This window comes from Triturus cristatus, chromosome 1_1 (genome assembly GCF_964204655.1).
Source record: "Triturus cristatus chromosome 1_1, aTriCri1.1, whole genome shotgun sequence".
In the NCBI taxonomy this organism is placed as follows: Eukaryota; Metazoa; Chordata; class Amphibia; order Caudata; family Salamandridae; genus Triturus; species Triturus cristatus.
The window spans coordinates 67,170,320-67,189,830 of NC_140579.1; the positions used below are offsets into that span (position 1 = coordinate 67,170,320).

At 48.6% G+C, this 19,511-nt stretch overlaps 1 pseudogene across 1 annotated transcript in view; it reads left to right on the top strand.

Moving 5' to 3' along the window:
• The window catches only part of LOC146869429 (E3 ubiquitin-protein ligase TRIM39-like), a 175,209-nt pseudogene that overhangs the window by 83,464 nt on the left and 72,234 nt on the right, over positions 1–19,511 (top strand). The window contains exon 4 of the transcript XR_014959685.1: positions 13,910–13,932. The product of XR_014959685.1 is annotated as an E3 ubiquitin-protein ligase TRIM39-like (transcript). The remainder of the gene's footprint in view (positions 1–13,909; positions 13,933–19,511) is intronic.

A 19,511-nucleotide genomic window follows, 5' to 3' on the forward strand; every position in this document is an offset into this window, starting at 1 on the left:
CTGTTCGCTTGGCACTGAAGGCATTCCTTCTGACTATTAAGGGGTGGTAGGTTCTCACAGACAAGACAACTGCCATGTTGTACTTCAACAAACCGGGCAGTGTGGGGTTGTGGGTCTGTCATGTAGTTCCTAGGAATTCCCCAGGACCTGCGCGTTTTGGATTACCTAAACTGAGGGCTTGGTGTACAAACGGACTCTGGACACACCCACAGGATACGTCAGCCGCTAGACCAGCTAGTTCTACTGTGCAACTACCACCCCCCTGTATTCTACAGTGGTGTAGGTAGTTTCTGGCAAACACGGAACACGACCACCCTGATTGCTCAGGGATCGTGAAAAACAGTACTTTTTGCTCAGTCACTTGTGCTCGCTTATTCTCATAAAACACATAGAATGGCGATTGAAACATTTTCAATAAGTATTTATTGGTCAAGCGTCTCAAGTGTAAAACATATTTGCTGCGACAATCCGGAGACCGAAGCATACGAAAGAAATTGTAAGTACTGTAGGAGAGTAGGGTCTGCTATCCTATGGTCACCCCAAATTTTTGCTTTTTGCTTCACTGGTTTTTGACATATTGAGGCTGTGGGCCTGCCAATCAGACCCCCAGCCTGCTGTTCTCTCTACTAAATTAAAACTATGCACCCTAGGTGCATAACCAATTGGAAGTGGATCACCCTGTCAGCCCCTGTACCAGTGTACACTAGGTACCCAGGGCATTGGTGTACCCAAGGCCTGCCAAGGGCTGAAGCATGTATTATGCCACCCCAGGCTTGGCCTAACAATTTGACACAACTGGCTGATCACTCAGCTGGGGTAAGTTGGTGTAATCACCTCTTACTTAGGTGTAGTATACCTATACCTAACCTTAAATGGGACACCTGGTAACCTATAAGTCACTCCTATGGCAGGCCTTAACAATCCTGAAGGCAGAGTGCTTGGTTCCATGTGAGATGGTGCTCTGGCATGAGCTGAGCCTGTCTGCAGTGGTCGGAACAACTTCCTTCTACTGTTTCCAGATATCGTCAAACCATATACTCTTAAGTGCATTATGAACCTCGCGGTTAAATGCTATCTTTGGTTTGGCTTTATCAAAACATGTCGAGTAAGGTGTCATACGAATTGGAATACTAACCCCTCGCCAATTCTGGCGACGGGGTTAGCATTCCACCCTTCTAGAGGAACACGACATGTACAGTACCTGAAACCCGGGTAAAATCAGACATAGCCTCAGCTCCACAAAATGGATGCTGCCACCACAGACACAAGTCTGCCCTCCTGCTGCTGGGAGTCCTTCCAGCTTGGGAGGTGTGGACAAAGGGTTTCCTGCCAGGGGAGGTGCGTGCACCACCCCAGACAGGATTTTGTGTATTGGTCAGGTAGGGCTTGAAAGAAACCAGACATGCCTGTGGCTCACAAGGAGCCTCGGTGCATATGCCAGTTCAAACCGGTCCTGGGGCACACCAGTCCCGGGCCTGGGGCGAGCTGGACAAAGGATTGGGGGTGTAACCACCCCCCTTCCTGGTCCCACCCATAGGGAGGGACCTAGCAGGTAGTCCGGCCCCTAGAATCCGCTTAAAGGTAGGAGCTGTGTCCTAAGACTTCAGACATCCTGGAATCAACTTAACACTAAGAAGAAGACGGGAACTTCGACGCTCTGCTGCACAGAGGACTGAAGCCAATCTCCCCTGTGGTCAGGGAGTGACCACCTTGCTAACGCAAGCACCATCCAGCGAATCAACGTCTGCTTTGCCGCCGCCTCCCGCCGGAGCCCGAGCCCAGAGACTGACAAGACCTGGACCTCCAGACCTCTCACTGCCCGATCCACAGTCCCTGAAAAGAAGAGACCCGTGGAGGCACCGAGACACGTGGAGCCAGCCATCTTGGAACGACTACGACAAGCTGACAAGTGCAACAACCGAGGCTCCCTCCAAGTTGTGCTTTGGGATCTGAGAAGCCCAACACTCGAGCAGCATCTGCACCAAAGGTGAGCCCTCCAGCATCTCCACGATCTGCGTGGGGCCCTTCTGCATTTTGCCACGCGACGCGCCTAACCGGTTGCTGGCCCGCTGGCTAGTAGCCATCTTGGCGACGAACTCTACGAAATACACCGCTGGTCTGGTTGCTCCAGACTGGCTCTTGGTCCCCTCCAAAGGAGCAGTCCTTCTGACCTTGCTGGTCAGAACCACCAGCTTATTTCATCTCCTACAACAATTGCTTTTGCCAAGGCTTGTTTGCTTCGATCAAGTCGCCAACACCGCCGACAGCGAGAGCCTGCGTGGGACAGCTCGTGAACCGACTCCTGGACGTCGTCGACCTCCAGGGACCACGTGGCTGCAGAGACAAGCTACACCTTTCTTCCTGTTTGCACCCGACATTGCCTGGTACCCACCTGGTGCCACGCTGGTCACTGGCTAGTGACTGTGAACACTGTCCCCTCTGCTTACAGGTCTTCAACATCTCCGATCCACTCTGGGATCCACTGCATCTCTCCCGGACCGACCGCCTGCAGCATCTTTGTCTTCAAGCTCCACGGAACAGATAGAAGAAACCCGACGCACTTCGAGGCCTATGCACCCGCTTCCTGTGGGTGAGGTAAAGCTGGCACACCTGTGCCCAAGTGTAGTATTACATCTCTAGTGCCTGTGTTCCAAATCTTGAGTTCCTAGTCCATCCGGAAGATCCTCTTTGCAGTAACTTTGTACTTTTTACGCACCCATTGAAACCTATGGGAGCACGCGTGTGACTATTTGCTCTGCACACGCCACCCGTGGACCTCCTGGTCACTAACTGACGTTAGCTCCTTGTAGGCCCAGCGATTCTAGAGGCCCTAGGCCTTTTCCCTTTTCTGTTCGTGGTACTTATACCACTATTTTAGTATATGGTTCGAGTGGCCACCAGGGCCTATCCATATAAAGTGCAACTTCTGTGTATTCTGTGATAATCTTGTTTGACGATTTGTGCTCCTGTGCTCATAAAGAGACTAGGGGTTACTTTGAGAAATAAATACATATATATTTTGAATATATATCTGTGTGGTGTCCTTTCATTGGTATAAAAGGGGGTTGCATTTGGTAAAACAGCTGGCTTAACACGCTTCACGAGTTTAGCCTCAAAGACTGCTTAGCCTACGCTACCACTAGGGCAGCTAGTCCGAAAAGTTTGACTTACAACCACACCATAAGGGTTGCTTGGCATGGTACAAGGTGATCACTTTAACTAGTGAGCATCATATACCAGGCCAACTTCTCACAAGTACCGATATAGTAAACGGGAGATACATTTCTACCATAGTGCTAAAAAGAGGAACATGGACAGTTTTTTTAAAAGCGATAGCATTTGAATATTCCTAAAATGCGCATTCTACTTAATATGCCTAAATGTACCTGGCCTAGAGATGTAGGTGTAGCATGTATATGTATGTAGGTAGCCAAGAATCCCCTAGAGAAGCTCTAACCCCCTCTCCTGATTGTAGAGCACAAAGGACCCCCTCTCTGCTCCGAGGAGGACACCCCGCAAAGCATGTCAGACCACTGCATGTCGAAGATTCATCATGCAGGACCCCAGCTCGGCTTGGAAGGAATTCTTCTCTAATTTGCAGGGGGGAATGAGGGTCTTGTATACTAGAGTGGTCACTCCAGGGTTTCTTCTAGAATATATATGTTTTGAAAACAATCATAAATGTTTATCAAAACAATGTGCTCCTGCATAGGTAGCCTGTTGGCCGAGGATGAAAAAAAGCGGTGACCCTTCTACAGACTATGTATGCCATGCGGTGACCCTTATACAGAGTATGTATGCCATGCCTTGGGACATATTTATGTACGTCAGGTACAGCGTTATTTTCATAATATATCAAGAGCCTGTTCACGAAGGGACAGAGCTAACTACTAGGTAAAAGGTTACCCTTCAGAACCGTTATTGTCATGTGGATGGGACAATGTATGTAAAAGGGGGTATACATGACAGGACTAGCCTAATGAACATGACGGGTCCTGTCCCAGGAGGCGCTACTTCTCTGGAGATAGCTGAACGCTCTGGGCATCTCCCTGATCACCCAACTTCTGTCAGATCTTTAAATGCCAGGGCGGACAAACTTAGCTCATGTTGACTAACGCATCACAAATGGCAACTGTACTCTGGAGTGGCACACGGCCCAGAAAAAGAAAGGACCCGTCTCAAACTATTCGCCACTGTGGAGAACACACAGGGGCTGATTATGATCTGGTTAGGCAGTGCTCCAAATGGGATTGTGAAAAATCAAATCCGATTCAGAGCCAATGTTTCTGAACGAATCGTACCCCTTTCAGAACGACCAAGTACAATGCGATTAAGCTGTCAGCGCTGACCGAATTGGTTCTGAACCCGAATCAGTCAATCAGAGCCGTTTTGGAGCAGAGTCGTCCAGCTCAATGGGGACGGCTTCCAAACGAGCGAGTACGATGACCGAGTCGAACAGCCGTACTGACTGTTTTGTGGAGATGAAACGGCAGTGGGAATCTGACTTCTGGGGGCTGTAGCAGGCCCCCTATCACCCGGGGCCCTCCGATTTGGTCATAGGGGGTACCAATGGATTCCCCCTGTCCGTGGATGCACAGTGTGGTGGACACCATGGGGTGCCTGCCACAGGGTGCGCAATTTTCTCCACCTATCCCTTTTTTCAATGGGAGCCTGTGTTCATGTTGGGTACACAGGCCCCCATTGAATTCAACGGGAGTCCGACCGAACCGAGTCCGTACACACACGGACACATCGTACTCTGTCAGTGGGACTCCCGGAGTGCGATTCGTACGGAAAGCATTCCAACCCGGTTCGGTGGGAATGCTTTCCAAACGAGATCGTAATCAGCCCCACAGTGTCCAAAGTTTTGGACATTGGATTTCTGAGGGCAGCTCTCCCACAGAGACACCTTCTGCTTAAACTGGGGTTCTAGATTTCTGTATGCCTTTCCATCCTTACCTCTTATGCTGAGAGTACTGAAAGAGATCAAGAAAGACCTGGCCGAGGAAACTGTGGTACCCAGAACTTCTGGTCATGAGCATTTATTTTGCTGCCCCTTCAAGAGCACCTCCTGACACGGTGGCACCGCTGAATCCTGCCTGCACAACCGACAGTTCCATGTTTGGAGACTTAACAGTGACAGCTGATAACTTTGAATCTCCTTGCCAAAGTGGTTTGTGTCATCTTGGCAGTCCGGCGTCCTTCCGTAATTGGTTGGTTTAATCTTGGCAGTCCGGCGTCCTTCTACTAAAACTATGTATGTAGGACTCTGAGACAAGTTTGTTGTGATATCCAGCCCTTAAATGTAAAGGTTTTTGACACTTTACAGTTTGGTCTCTTCTTGAAGCTTAAAAGTGCCTATCAAATGTTTTACACTGCATTCTGTCCTCTTGGCAGTTTAGGGTCTACCCTAGGAGTGATTTGCATGTAATAAAAAGGGAGGTTTAGGCCTGGTAAAAGGATTACTTTTCCAGGTCGAAATGGCACTTTAAAACTGCACACAGAGGCTGCAATGGCAGTCTACAGACTTGTTGTAAAGGGCTATTTAAGTGGGAGGCACAATAAGTGCTACAGGTCCACAGGTAGCATTTAATTTATAGGTCCTGGGTACCTGGAGTACCACTTTACTAAGGACTTACAAGTAAATTAAATGTCCCAATTGGGTATAAGCCAATTTTACCATGTTTAAGGAGAGAGCAGGAGCACTTTAGCACTGGTTTACTGACAATTGCTGGTCTCTAATCCCCTCCTGTGTAGCCCCTGTTTATGGTGGGATTTCCATTGACAAGTTGTGCTTGGTGAGTGAAAATTGCTTTACTCGAATTGTTTAATAGTGGTTTGTATTGGTAAACCTATTTATGTGTCTGATTTATCAGGCGGTGTTTTTGGATGTATGGATGGTTTTTGTGAACGATTTAGACAGTGTTTGGTTCATTGGGTTTCACTGAGGTGATTTGTCCATCACTGGTATTCAATCAATCATTTGTAGAGCGCGCTACTCACCCGTGAGGGTCTCTAGGCGCTGGGGGTTGGGGGATGGGGGGGGGGGCTGATACTGTTCGAACAACCAGATCTTGAGAAATCTCCTGAAGGTCAGCAGGTCCTGGGTCTGTCGCAGATGGATGGGGAGGGTGTTCCATGTCTTGGAGGCGAGGTTGGAGAAGGATCTGCCGCCGGTGGTCATTCAGTGGATGCGTGGGATTGTGGCGAAGTCGAGGTCAGTGGAGAGGAGCTGGCGGTTGGGGGTGTAGAAGGTGAGTCGCTTGTTGAGGTATGCTGGTCCGGCGTCGTGGAGTGCCTTGTGAGTGTGGGTTAGGAGCTTGAAGGGGATCCTCTTGTTGACGGGGAGCCAGTGCAGGTCTCTGAGGTGGGAAGTGATGTGGCTGTGGCGGGGTATGTTGAGGATGAAGCCTGCGGAGGCGTTCTGTATGCATTGGAGTCTCTTCTGGAGTTTGGGTGTGGTTCCCGCGTAGAGAGCATTGCCGTAGTCCAGCCTGCTGGTGACAAGGGCCTGGGTGACCATCCTTCTGGTTCCAGTGGGGATCCATTTGTAGATCTTGCGAAGACTGCGGAGGGTGTTGAAGCAGGAGGAGGATACGGCGTTGACTTGCTGGGTCATTGATAGAGATGAGTCCAGGATGAACCATAGGTTGCGTGCGTGGTCGGTGGGTTTCGGCGCAGTTCCCAGCGAGGCCGGTCACCAGGAGTCGTCCCAGGCGGATGGGTTGGAGCCGAGGAGGAGGACCTCCGTCTTGTCCAAGTTCAGTTTCAGGCGACTGCTCTTCATCCATTCAGCGTCTGCCTTCATTCCTTCGTGGAGGTTGGTTTTGGCGGTGGTGGGGTCTTTGGTGAGGGAGGGGGGATCAGCTGGGTGTCATCGGCGTATGAGATGATGTTGTTGTGTGATCGAAATATAAAGAAACAGTCTGTTCTACCTATCTCTTTCAAAGAACGCAATTAAGTCACTAAATAGATAGGTCACTCCAGGTATGCCATGTGCTTAAAACAGAAGAGTGTAAATAAGTTGTTTAAACAAACATTTTATTTTTGTTTTACTGTTATTCAAAAATTACAAAACCGTGCTTGTATCAGGTCTTTACCTCATGAAATATATACAACAATGACACTGGCCCAAAATCGTGGAAATTCCCATGGACTACCTTTCAAACCAATCGTTCATATAAACCCATTCAGACTGTGAACACACACTAAACATTCATCAAACGTTATATCTGGTTATGATTTACAGTCCCTATACAAGTGCAACATAGAACAAGTTTTTTCCTTTGGGCAATTGGGTTAATGATATACAGTTCAATGCTAACGAGAGTTTACATCAAAGATTACGTGACTTAATATAAACAAGTTAAAGAAATTAATCAAATCAGCAAGATTTTTTTTACATAAATTGCACAGTAGGATTCAAGTATAGGGAACAAATCACGTTCAATCAAACCACGCTGACGCGTGTTTTGGTGTAACCACCCCCTTTGCGGGGGTATCACCTTCTTCAGGGTGTGAAGGTAAATTCGTATCAAGAGTCCATCGGGCCTGGTGAATGGTAGAAAATGTCAAACATAATAATAGAATTCATTTTTCAGACCAATAATACATTTTCAAATTTATGTAAATACTACTCAATTAAATAATTTTAAGAAGAACATGGTCAGGCTTGCGGGTGTGAAACCCTTAATAAAATTATAATTTAATAGATTTACTCTGCACACATTGTGACAGTACATAGAACAAAAGAATGCTGACATATAAAAAAGAGAAATAAAAGAAAAACAATGTCAAGCAACAAATACAAGAAAGATAAAAAAGAAGGAAAACAGATAAAGACAAGATAACTACACATTGCATTAGTTTCTTAGGTCTCGCTGAGCCCAGCGCATGCGCTGGCTCAGAGAGACATTTTGTATGTACGTTTTTTAAGTGCTGCTGGCTGGCCTAGCGCTTACGTGCATGTGAGCGTGCACGCGCGCAGCCGCCCTGCGCTAGGCCAGCCAGCAGCACTCAAACACCTTTAGCGCGTCATCGCGATCACTTTCTCTTTCACAGCGATCGTGATCACTTTCGTGGCCAATGCTTGTTTCAAGCTGCAGCCTTGTTTTTTTGGAAAGCATTGGCCGTGGGCGCACACAACTCCCGCTTCTCCCGCCACGCGCGCGGCCAATGCTTGTTTTTCCTTAACTTTGGGTATAATCACGGCACCCGCGCTTTAATTTTAACATTAAAAGTAAAGCGCGGGTGCCACGATTATACCAAAAGTAAAGAAATGGATGTTTTTTCTATTTCTTTACTTTTGGTATAATCGCGGCACCCGCGCTTTACTTTTAATTTTATAAGTAAAGCGCGGGTGCCGCGGCTGCCTGGCAAGCGCTTGTTAATTTAAATGCAGAGTGTTCTTACTAGACATGGAAATGTAATGTCTGCTTAGCACATAGCAGGGCTTTCCATGCACTGTTGTGTGAGTGGTCAGAAGTTTTACAGGCCGCTGCAGCATTTCTTTGTCTACACTCAAGACCTGAGTCTGAGCTCTTTTTCCGACTCTATACCCTTGCAGCTTCAATCTTCGGAAAGCCACTTTGTTGTGGTGCTAAGGAACGGTCTTGGGCTCCTGTTTGCCTGAAGTGCCCAGCGGGTCTACACATGGGCTATTGCATGGAATTCTGTCATAAAATGGGCTTCATTGCCAGTGGTGTCCTTCAGCATCTTTTTCCCCCCGGTTTTCTGGGCCGTACCAGCGGAATCAGTCCTGTTCTTCTCCCTTATGGGACAGCAGAGCGAGCTTCTTCATTGTGTGTAACGAGAGTACCCGTGCAAGGCCATCAAATGTCAAGATTTGTGAACTTCACAAGATCCACATGAAATCCCAGAATTAATGCTCTGACTTTCAGCATCCTCCTCTTTGTTGCGAATTGTTGGGCAAGAAGTGGAACATGAAGGCACAACAGGCTTTGATGCAATGCCTTAATGACCTCCGAAATTGGAACCAGCCCCTGTAGTGTCAGGGGTGCCGAGAGGCAAGCAGAGGTAGCAGCCGCTACTCCTTGCCCTCCCTGATTTACTACCACGTGTTAAAAGAATTTCTGGTTCCATTGTCACTGGGGATTGGTACAAGTGTGAGGGCACATGATCACCCTACCCCCTGTCAGTGTCCACGTAATTCTGTTACCAGCTTCATTTGCTGCTCAGTACGAGTGAAAGGGCTAATCCCCCCACTCCCCCCCAAAAAACGTTTCAAGTGATTGTGATGTAAGTGTGTGACCCGGTACAAGTAAAAGGGACAGATGACCCCACCCAGCCCCCACATGTTCCAGTGATTCTAGTGTGGGGCTCATCGGAGTCTGGTGCTGAAGACTTGCCTCCTGGTAGCTGCCTTGAGGGTCCTTCTCTCTAGAGTGCATTGGGGTGCCATGCACAGCTCTCTCCCTGGAGTAAAGAGTTGTCTAAATGTGTGTACGAGCTGCACTTCCACAACTTATTCAAACATTCGTGGTGACACGCAGGAAGCACATCTTCTCCTCCAGTTCATCCTTTGCGATTCTGAAGGATCCTGAGGCATTGAGGGTCGTTTAATCACAGATGCTTAAACCAGTCCACCTGTCTGACGCGGGCCTTACAAAGGATGTACTAGAAGGTGATAATAGACATGATCTAGAAGTGAAAAGGCCACTTTTTGTATAGTGAACAGATTATCCAACTCTTTCCTTCCACACACAGGACATGCGCAGCGCCAAGCTATCACATGGAGAGCCTCAAGGATCCAGTGACTTCTTCTGGAGAGGGAAACGGCGTGTGATGTGCAGGGCAATCCTCTCAAAGGGGTTTTTATAGTTTGCCCCCAGGCACAAGCTTCTCTGTAGAGCTAAGAGGGCACTGTCCCGGTTCCAGTGCGTTGAAGGAATCATTCCCCACATTTTCACTATGGTGCGAGCGACCAGTTGCATGGGTGAGGGCGCTTTCTTTGCTGTGACTTTGTCTCGCTTGTCTAGCCCGCTTTCTTACACTAGTGCGCGCTAGTGTCAGTCATTCCAAAATGCAAAAAGGTCTGCAATTTAAACTCTCCTAGGAATCCCCCAGCCTTTACCCCCAAGGTTTAACAATCTTGAGAACACCACCATTCTGACACTTCACCAAACACCAGCCGAGGACATTTTCTTCCTGAAATAGTTTTAAAACAGATGTCAGTATAAAAAGGGTCTGGAGCATTTCCCTGATAAAAAAAACCCAAAAAAACCAAGCTCTCGCATTTGCGCGAGTTTGTGCTATTGCCATTGGAAATGACAATGCTTTTTATTTATCTGTTTTCAAAACCAACATATAGATATAAGATTTGTCATTTACAATGCCAATAGCTCAAATTTTCAAAACAAACACATAGATTCAAGGTTTGTCACTTAGAGTGCCAATAGCTCAAACTTTTGCAAATGCGAGCCCTATTGCATTGCAAATGCTTGTCCTTCATGGCTGCGTGATTATACCTGCCTGTCAAAGAATGGAAAACCAAGCAAGATACGTTTGTTAACGCGGAAGATCAAAACCGGGCAATTCAATTGATGAAAAAGTCTGCAGTAGAAATCAAACAGACGAAAAATGCAACATCCAAAATAAGAAACGATCTAATGGAACATGAGCAAAGAAAGACAGCTGTTCATTTAGTTGCTTTCCTTAACAAAAAGATAAATGAAAGATGCCGAGAATCGAACTCTAAAGATTACAGCGAGTAGATTCGTATTGGTGTACCCAACCACTAGGTGGAGTCATAGGCCTGCAAGTAGAAACAAGAAAACAGATCGTGCTCAATTGAAATAGTTCCCTGGTTTTATCAAGACTGGTGTACGTATTTAAATGGACAAAATGAAAAGATTAAATGCAGAAGCGTTTTTGAAGGCTATAAATATATCAACACGAGTTTTACTAAACTACTCCTTATATAGTTTAAGGCATGCTGGCGACATAACAACGATCTGACTCCAATGCTTTCAAAAAGCTTCAACATGCAGTCAAAATCGTAATCAATAGCCGATTCGCTGAATAGTATAAGGCATACAAGTGACCACACACTAATACTGCGGATAGTCGCACGTGGGGGGGACACAGTGGTCTACCTGGGGAGAGCGAATCTCGGCTAACCAGGCGATGGCGAGGCTGCTTAAAGACCAGAAGTTTTAAATGATCTGTCAAATTCTGTAAGAGATCAAACAAAACGATAACTAAGTGGAACAGACTACAATCCACAATCGCGCAAATCCGTCAAGTCAGCCGACCAAAAGCCCGCAGATAAGAAGAACGGCTACCTGATAATCCACTGGGTCTGGTCTTCCGGCAAGTTTAGTGGACAAGCCCCGAGTCGGTAGTCCAACGAGAACAGTAGTGTATAGCTCCAAGCAAAAAGCTCCTAGAATACAAATGGAGCTTAAATAAGATAAACAGACTATGGCATAATGCCAAACATTGAAACTGGAGCCAGCTCGAAATACGCACCGGGGTACCCAGATAACAGAAATGTTTGGGGGTGGGGGGACCAGGGACCAACAGGATACGGTAGCCCGCGGGGGTCCGCGAAGTGCTTAAGGTGGAAACGCGTTCTTTAAATACTCACTAACGCACGATTGACGTGTGGTGGACGTACCACCTGACAGTCCTGGGGAGGGGACGATGGCACACTGTGCCGGCAAAGAGGAAATTAAAGGGACAGAAGTCCAAGAGAGATAGAAACTAACGCTGTTAAAAGGAATGTAAAAAAACACTAATGGAAACAGTGTTGGTCAAGCGATAGAATCTTACACTATAGATAAATTCTAGTTGACTGTGCTCATTGATGCACAAAATAACTACATCATAGACACATGATTATAGGGAATCGCCTGAATGAATTACATTTTCTCGTCAGTGTATTAATCAAATAATACACATCTTTAAATGAGACAAATACCAAAAGATGCCAGAATACAGTTAGGGTCTTTAAAAGAGATTCAAAAGGACAAGATGCGGCATCAGTAAAGATCAAAGGAATTTGCGCATTTAAATGATGGCATTTTCCCATTGTAGAGATTCATTCAGACCCTTCTCTTTTGAATCCAACAGGAAAATCCCAAAAACCTCACGCTTTTTTCGAATGTTGTTGCTGTCTGATCCCTTCTGTGCACACATTTTTTCCAAAATAGTCCATCGAAGATCATTTTCAGTGTGATTTCGCCTCCTTCCAGTGAAACACTATAGGGGCTGTAAGGTTACCACGCCTGGTGTTGGACTTGTGTTCCCCTATGCGAATCCTGCATTCTCTAGCAGTTTCACCGACATAGGGGATGTCACAGGGGCATATGATCACATAGACGCAGTTAGAGGTTTTGGAGTTAGTCATTTCGCGTAAATCGATAGTCCGATTGTTGATTTTGATTCTCTGGCTCACAATGGCATTGAGGCATGCATGGCAGGTCCCACACTTATGATGCCCGCGTACTAGATGGTTCCCAATAATAGAACTCTGTACGAAGTTGTTTGGTTCAGGTAGTAGGTTGGCCTTGACTAACAGGTTCCTAAGATTTTTGTTTCTCCTGAATGCAAACAGGGGTTTAGGAATCCTGAATGTTTGACTGTCAAGGTTTAATAAATGCCACTGTGAGTTCACTATTTGACGAATCTTGTGGTCAATGGAGGAATGTTTTGTAATACAGACCAGTTATTCTGTTCTGAGGTTGTGTGATTGAACAAGGTTGGCGAGTGGTGTCATGTAGACGCTGAAGATGGTCGGGCTGAGGGATGATCCTTGGGGTATGCCGCAGGTGATCTTGGTGGCTTTGAATCGGAATGGAGGCAGGCGGACTCTCTGGGTTCTGTTGGTGAGGAAGGAAGTGAACCAGTCCAGGGCTTTGTCGTGGATCCCTGCGATGTAGAGGCGTGGGCGTAGGGTGTGGTGGCAGACGGTGTCGAAGGTGGCCGAGATGTCCAGGAGGATTAGGTCCGCGTTTTCGCCGTTGTCCAGCAGAGCCCTGATGTCGTCGGTGGCGGCGAGGAGGACGGTTTCGGTGCTGTGGTTGCAGCACAATCCGGATTGGGACGAGTCCAGGGTGTTGTTTTCTTTGAGGAATTGGGTCAGTTGTCTGTTGACGATCTTCTCGATGACTTTGACCAGGAACGGGAGCAGGGAGATGGGACGGAAGTTCTTGAGGTCCTTTTGGTCTGCCCTGGGTTTCTTGATCTCTGCGTGTTTCCAGCTTTCCGGGAAGGTGGCGGTCTCGAATGAGCTGTTGAAGATCTTCCGGAGTTGAGGTGCGATGATGTAGCTCGCTTTGTTGAAGATATGGTGGGGGCAGGGGTCTGATGGTGAGCCGCAGTGGATGGTGTTCATGGTCTTGATGGTGTCTTCGTCGTTGACGTGGTTCCAGGAGATCAGGTGGACGGTGAGACTGGGGGGCGGTGAGTCCAGGGTGTCAGTGGCTGATGTGGGGGGCTGGGTGTTGACGCTGTATTCAAACAGCGAGGGTATTTTACGAATTGCCTTAAATAGGAGTGAGCCAACGGACTCTCCATAAGTACACGCACTCTCTGCTCTGAATCTGCTGCTAAGCTTTCACAAAACAGCTAAAGATATTGCTTTTTGCTTCCTTGTAAGTTCTCTTTAAGATTTTGCGTCAAGATGGCCTCCTTTGGTGCACAAGGTGCTTCATAATTTTTTTAATAATAGAGTATTACACACCAACGTGCATTGTGACTGTTCTGCTCTCTCAACCCACGGTCCGTGGTGAATATTTGGCTGCCTAGTGGCTTAATATAGGCCATTTTACCATGCAACATGTCAGGAATATCTAATAGCAGCTCAGTGTCTCTTAAAAAGGAAATCTGCACTCAGAATGATGTGGTATAAATACTTATTTGTCCACTTTCTCTCTTTTCTCTCTAGGGAGTGCAGATTATCTTGGGCAGGTATGTTCTCTTTTTCCTATGGACAATATAATGAAAACTTAATTTTGCCCTTTGTGTGAATTTTTGTTCTCACTAATATTATGACGCAAGTTTTTATAAATGATAACTGGTTCACGAAAAAGTAGCGTCTTGCTGCTATTATTTCAAAACTGTGAACTTGTATATCAGTCTTAGATGGCAGAATAAGTAGCCTTGTTTTAAAAAGTTTATTGAACTGATATAATTTGCGCAAAACTAAGGATTTGCTGGCACTGTGCTTCAAAAAATGCCTTGTGAGTAACACAGCAGCCTGCCACCCACACACAGCAGTATGAAGCACCCATATATGATAGTGGCCCTCCCATCCACACACAGCAGTATGAAGCACCCATATATGATAGTGGCCCTGCCACCCACACACAGCAGTATGAAGCACCCATATATGATAGTGGCCCTGCCACCCACACACAGCAGTATGAAGCACCCATATATGATAGAGGCCATGCCATCCACACACAGCAGTATGAAGCACCCATATATGATAGAGGCCCTGCCACCCACACACAGCAGTATGAAGCACCCATATATGATAGAGGCCCTGCCTCCCACACACAGCAGTATGAAGCACCCATATATGATAGAGGCCCTGCCATCCACACACAGCAGTATGAAGCACCCATATATGATAGAGGCCCTGCCACCCACACACAGCAGTATGAAGCACCCATATATGATAGAGGCCATGCCATCCACACACACACAGCAGTATGAAGCACCCATATATGATAGAGGCCCTGCCACCCACACACAGCAGTATGAAGCACCCATATATGATAGAGGCCCTGCCATCCACACACAGCAGTATGAAGCACCCATATATGATAGAGGCCATGCCATCCACACACACACACAGCAGTATGAAGCACCCATATATGATAGAGGCCCTGCCACCCACACACAGCAGTATGAAGCACCCATATATGATAGAGGCCATGCCATCCACACACACACACACAGCAGTATGAAGCACCCATATATGATAGAGGCCCTGCCACCCACACACAGCAGTATGAAGCACCCATATATGATAGAGGCCCTGCCATCCACACACAGCAGTATGAAGCACACATATATGATAGAGGCCCTGCCACCCACACACAGCAGTATGAAGCACCCATATATGATAGAGGCCCTGCCACCCGCACACAGCAGTATGAAGCACCCATATATGATAGAGGCCCTGCCACCCACACACAGCAGTATGAAGCACCCATATATGATAGAGGCCCTGCCACCCGCACACAGCAGCATCAAGCACCCATATATGATAGAGGCCCTGCCATCCACACACAGCAGTATGAAGCACCCATATATGATAGAGGCCCTGCCACCCACACACAGCAGTATGAAGCACCCATAGATGATAGAGGCCCTGCCACCCACACACAGCAGTATGTAGCACCCATATATGATAGTGGCCCTGCCATCCACACACACACAGCAGTATGAAGCACCCATATATGATAGTGGCCCTGCCATCCACACACACACAGCAGTATGAAGCACCCGTGTTAGACCCGGCCCTCGTAACATAGCCAGACCTGACCCCTGCACCTCACACAGCCCCCGAGCCCACGGCCTAGCCGATCCTTCCCACCAGAACACACACACCCGACCCGGGCTTCCCCCCGTCCGTGGCCTTCCTCCTTTCGGCCACCCCGGGCCCGCGTGCCCACTTCATGCACCAAGATGGCCGCCCAGCCCCAGCGCGACCCTGGCCTAGAGGCGCCACTCCGGCTGGAGGACATCGCGCTCCCCTTGGGATGAGAAAGGGAGGAGCAGTTCCATCACACCTCTGCGCTTCCCTGGGAAGGTGGGTTTCGATCGACCCGCCGGCCTCCCCGAGGGCTGGCTCCACGCCTGCTGGGTGTCTGGGACTGATCCCGACCCGGCCCTGTAAGCATCAAAGGACAATGGCAGGAAACCCCAACAAGCAACCCCCAGGTGACAAGACCCCTGCCTGCACAGACTCCGGACATCAAAGAGGAGTCGACCTATAACAAAGGGTGCTCTGGGACTGTCCGGCAGATTCGCCTTGGAAATACCTGAGCCCTGCTGAGTGACTCGCGGCTCCCTGAAGATCGTAAGACCTCCGAACTTATGCTTGAGCCCTGCTGAGTGACTCGCGGCTCCCTGAAGATCGTAAGACCTCCGAACTTGTGCTTGAGCCCTGCTGAGTGACTCGCGGCTCCCTGAAGATCGTAAGACCTCCGAACTTGTACCTGAGCCCTGCTGAGCAACTCGCGGCTCCCACAGACTCTCTTGGTCCCGCCGGACCCCACTACGACCAGCGTATCCCCCAGCTCGAGGATTGTGAGCTGTGCGCCGGGTACGCTCCTGCATCGGATCCTTATCCCCAAAGACTGTCCCGCTACCTCCTACCCCCCTCCAAGACTTTGTGAGCCCGCGCTCCACTTGTATATATTTGCCTTGCTGATCATAAAGATCCTACAACTCCGATCTGATAAAGATCTATTCTTAAGAACTCTCGGTGTGGTGTCTCTTTGTCGTGTGGTGCCGAGTGTACGATCCTAGATACGAGATTTCTCCCCTGAGGAGTCTCCCGCCAGTGCCCAGCTACGATACCTCCTCGAGGGTGGGTCTCAGGACCGGCAGGGCCCCCTCCGGGCCCCTCTGAGGTCGCCTTCTAACAACCCATATATGATAGAGGCCCTGCCACCCACACACAGCAGTATGAAGCACCCATATATGATAGAGGCCCTGCCATCCACACACAGCAGTATGAAGCACCCATATATGATAGAGGCCCTGCCATCCACACACAGCAGTATGAAGCACCCATATATAATAGAGGCCCTGCCACCCACACACAGCAGTATGAAGCACCCATATATGATAGAAGCCCTGCCGCCCACACACAGCAGTATGAAGCACCCATATATGATAGAGGCCCTGCCACCCACACACAGCAGTATGAAACACCCATATATGACAGAGGCCCTGCCACCCACACACAGCAGTATGAAGCACCCATAGATGACAGAGGCCATGCCATCCACACACACACACAGCAGTATGAAGCACCCATATATGATAGAGGCCCTGCCACCCACACACAGCAGTATGAAGCACCCATATATGATAGAGGCCCTGCCATCCACACACAGCAGTATGAAGCACCCATATATGATAGAGGCCCTGCCATCCACACACAGCAGTATGAAGCACCCATATATGACAGAGGCCCTGCCATCCACACACAGCAGTATGAAGCACCCATATATGATAGAGGCCCTGCCACCCACACACAGCAGTATGAAGCACCCATATATGATAGAGGCCCTGCCATCCACACACAGCAGTATGAAGCACCCATATATGATAGAGGCCCTGCCACCCACACACAGCAGTATGAAGCACCCATATATGATAGAGGCCCTGCCACCCACACACAGCAGTATGAAGCACCCATATATGATAGAGGCCCTGCCACCCGCACACAGCAGTATGAAGCACCCATATATGACAGAGGCCCTGCCATCCACACACAGCAGTATGAAGCACCCATATATGACAGAGGCCCTGCCATCCACACACAGCAGTATGAAGCACCCATATATGACAGAGGCCCTGCCATCCACACACAGCAGTATGAAGCACCCATATATGATAGAGGCCCTGCCACCCACACACAGCAGTATGAAGCACCCATGTATGATAGAGGCCCTGCCACCCGCACACAGCAGTATGAAGCACCCATAGATGACAGAGGCCATGCCATCCACACACACACAGCAGTATGAAGCACCCATATATGATAGAGGCCCTGCCACTCACACACAGCAGTATGAAGCACCCATATATGATAGAGGCCCTGCCACCCACACACAGCAGTTTGAAGCACCCATATATGATAGAGGCCCTGCCATCCACACACAGCAGTATGAAGCACCCATATATGACAGAGGCCCTGCCATCCACACACAGCAGTATGAAGCACCCATATATGATAGAGGCCCTGCCACCCGCACACAGCAGTATGAAGCACCCATAGATGACAGAGGCCATGCCATCCACACACACACACAGCAGTATGAAGCACCCATATATGATAGAGGCCCTGCCACCCACACACAGCAGTATGAAGCACCCATATATGATAGAGGCCATGCCATCCACACACAGCAGTATGAAGCACCCATATATGATAGAGGCCCTGCCACCCACACACAGCAGTATGAAGCACCCATATATGATAGAGGCCCTGCCACCCGCACACAGCAGTATGAAGCACCCATATATGATAGAGGCCCTGCCATCCACACACAGCAGTATGAAGCACCCATATATGACAGAGGCCCTGTCACCCACACACAGCAGTATGAAGCACCCATAGATGATAGAGGCCCTGCCACCCACACACAGAAGTATGAAGCACCCATATATGATAGTGGCCCTGCCATCCACACACACACAGCAGTATGAAGCACCCATATATGATAGTGGCCCTGCCATCCACACACACACAGCAGTATGAAGCACCCATATATGATAGAGGCCCTGCCATCCACACACAGCAGTATGAAGCACCCATATATGATAGAGGCCCTGCCATCCACACACAGCAGTATGAAGCACCCATATATGACAGAGGCCCTGCCAACCACACACAGCAGTATGAAGCACCCATATATGATAGAGGCCCTGCCACCCGCACACAGCAGTATGAAGCACCCATATATGACAGAGGCCCTGCCATCCACACACAGCAGTATGAAGCACCCATATATGATAGAGGCCCTGCCATCTACACACAGCAGTATGAAGCACCCATATATGATAGAGGCCCTGCCACCCACACACAGCAGTATGAAGCACCCATATATGACAGAGGCCCTGCCATCTACACACAGCAGTATGAAGCACCCATATATGACAGAGGCCCTGCCATCCACACACAGCAGCATGAAGCACCCATATATGATAGAGGCCCTGCCATCTACACACAGCAGTATGAAGCACCCATATATGATAGAGGCCCTGCCACCCACACACAGCAGTATGAAGCACCCATATATGACAGAGGCCCTGCCATCTACACACAGCAGTATGAAGCACCCATATATGACAGAGGCCCTGCCACCCACACACAGCAGTTTGAAGCACCCATATATGATAGAGGCCCTGCCATCCACACACAGCAGTATGAAGCACCCATATATGATAGAGGCCCTGCCATCCACACACAGCAGTATGAAGCACCCATATATGATAGAGGCCCTGCCACCCACACACAGCAGTATGAAGCACCCATAGATGACAGAGGCCATGCCATCCACACACACACACAGCAGTATGAAGCACCCATATATGATAGAGGCCCTGCCACCCACACACAGCAGTATGAAGCACCCATATATGATAGAGGCCATGCCATCCACACACAGCAGTATGAAGCACCCATATATGATAGAGGCCCTGCCACCCACACACAGCAGTATGAAGCACCCATATATGATAGAGGCCCTGCCACCCGCACACAGCAGTATGAAGCACCCATATATGATAGAGGCCCTGCC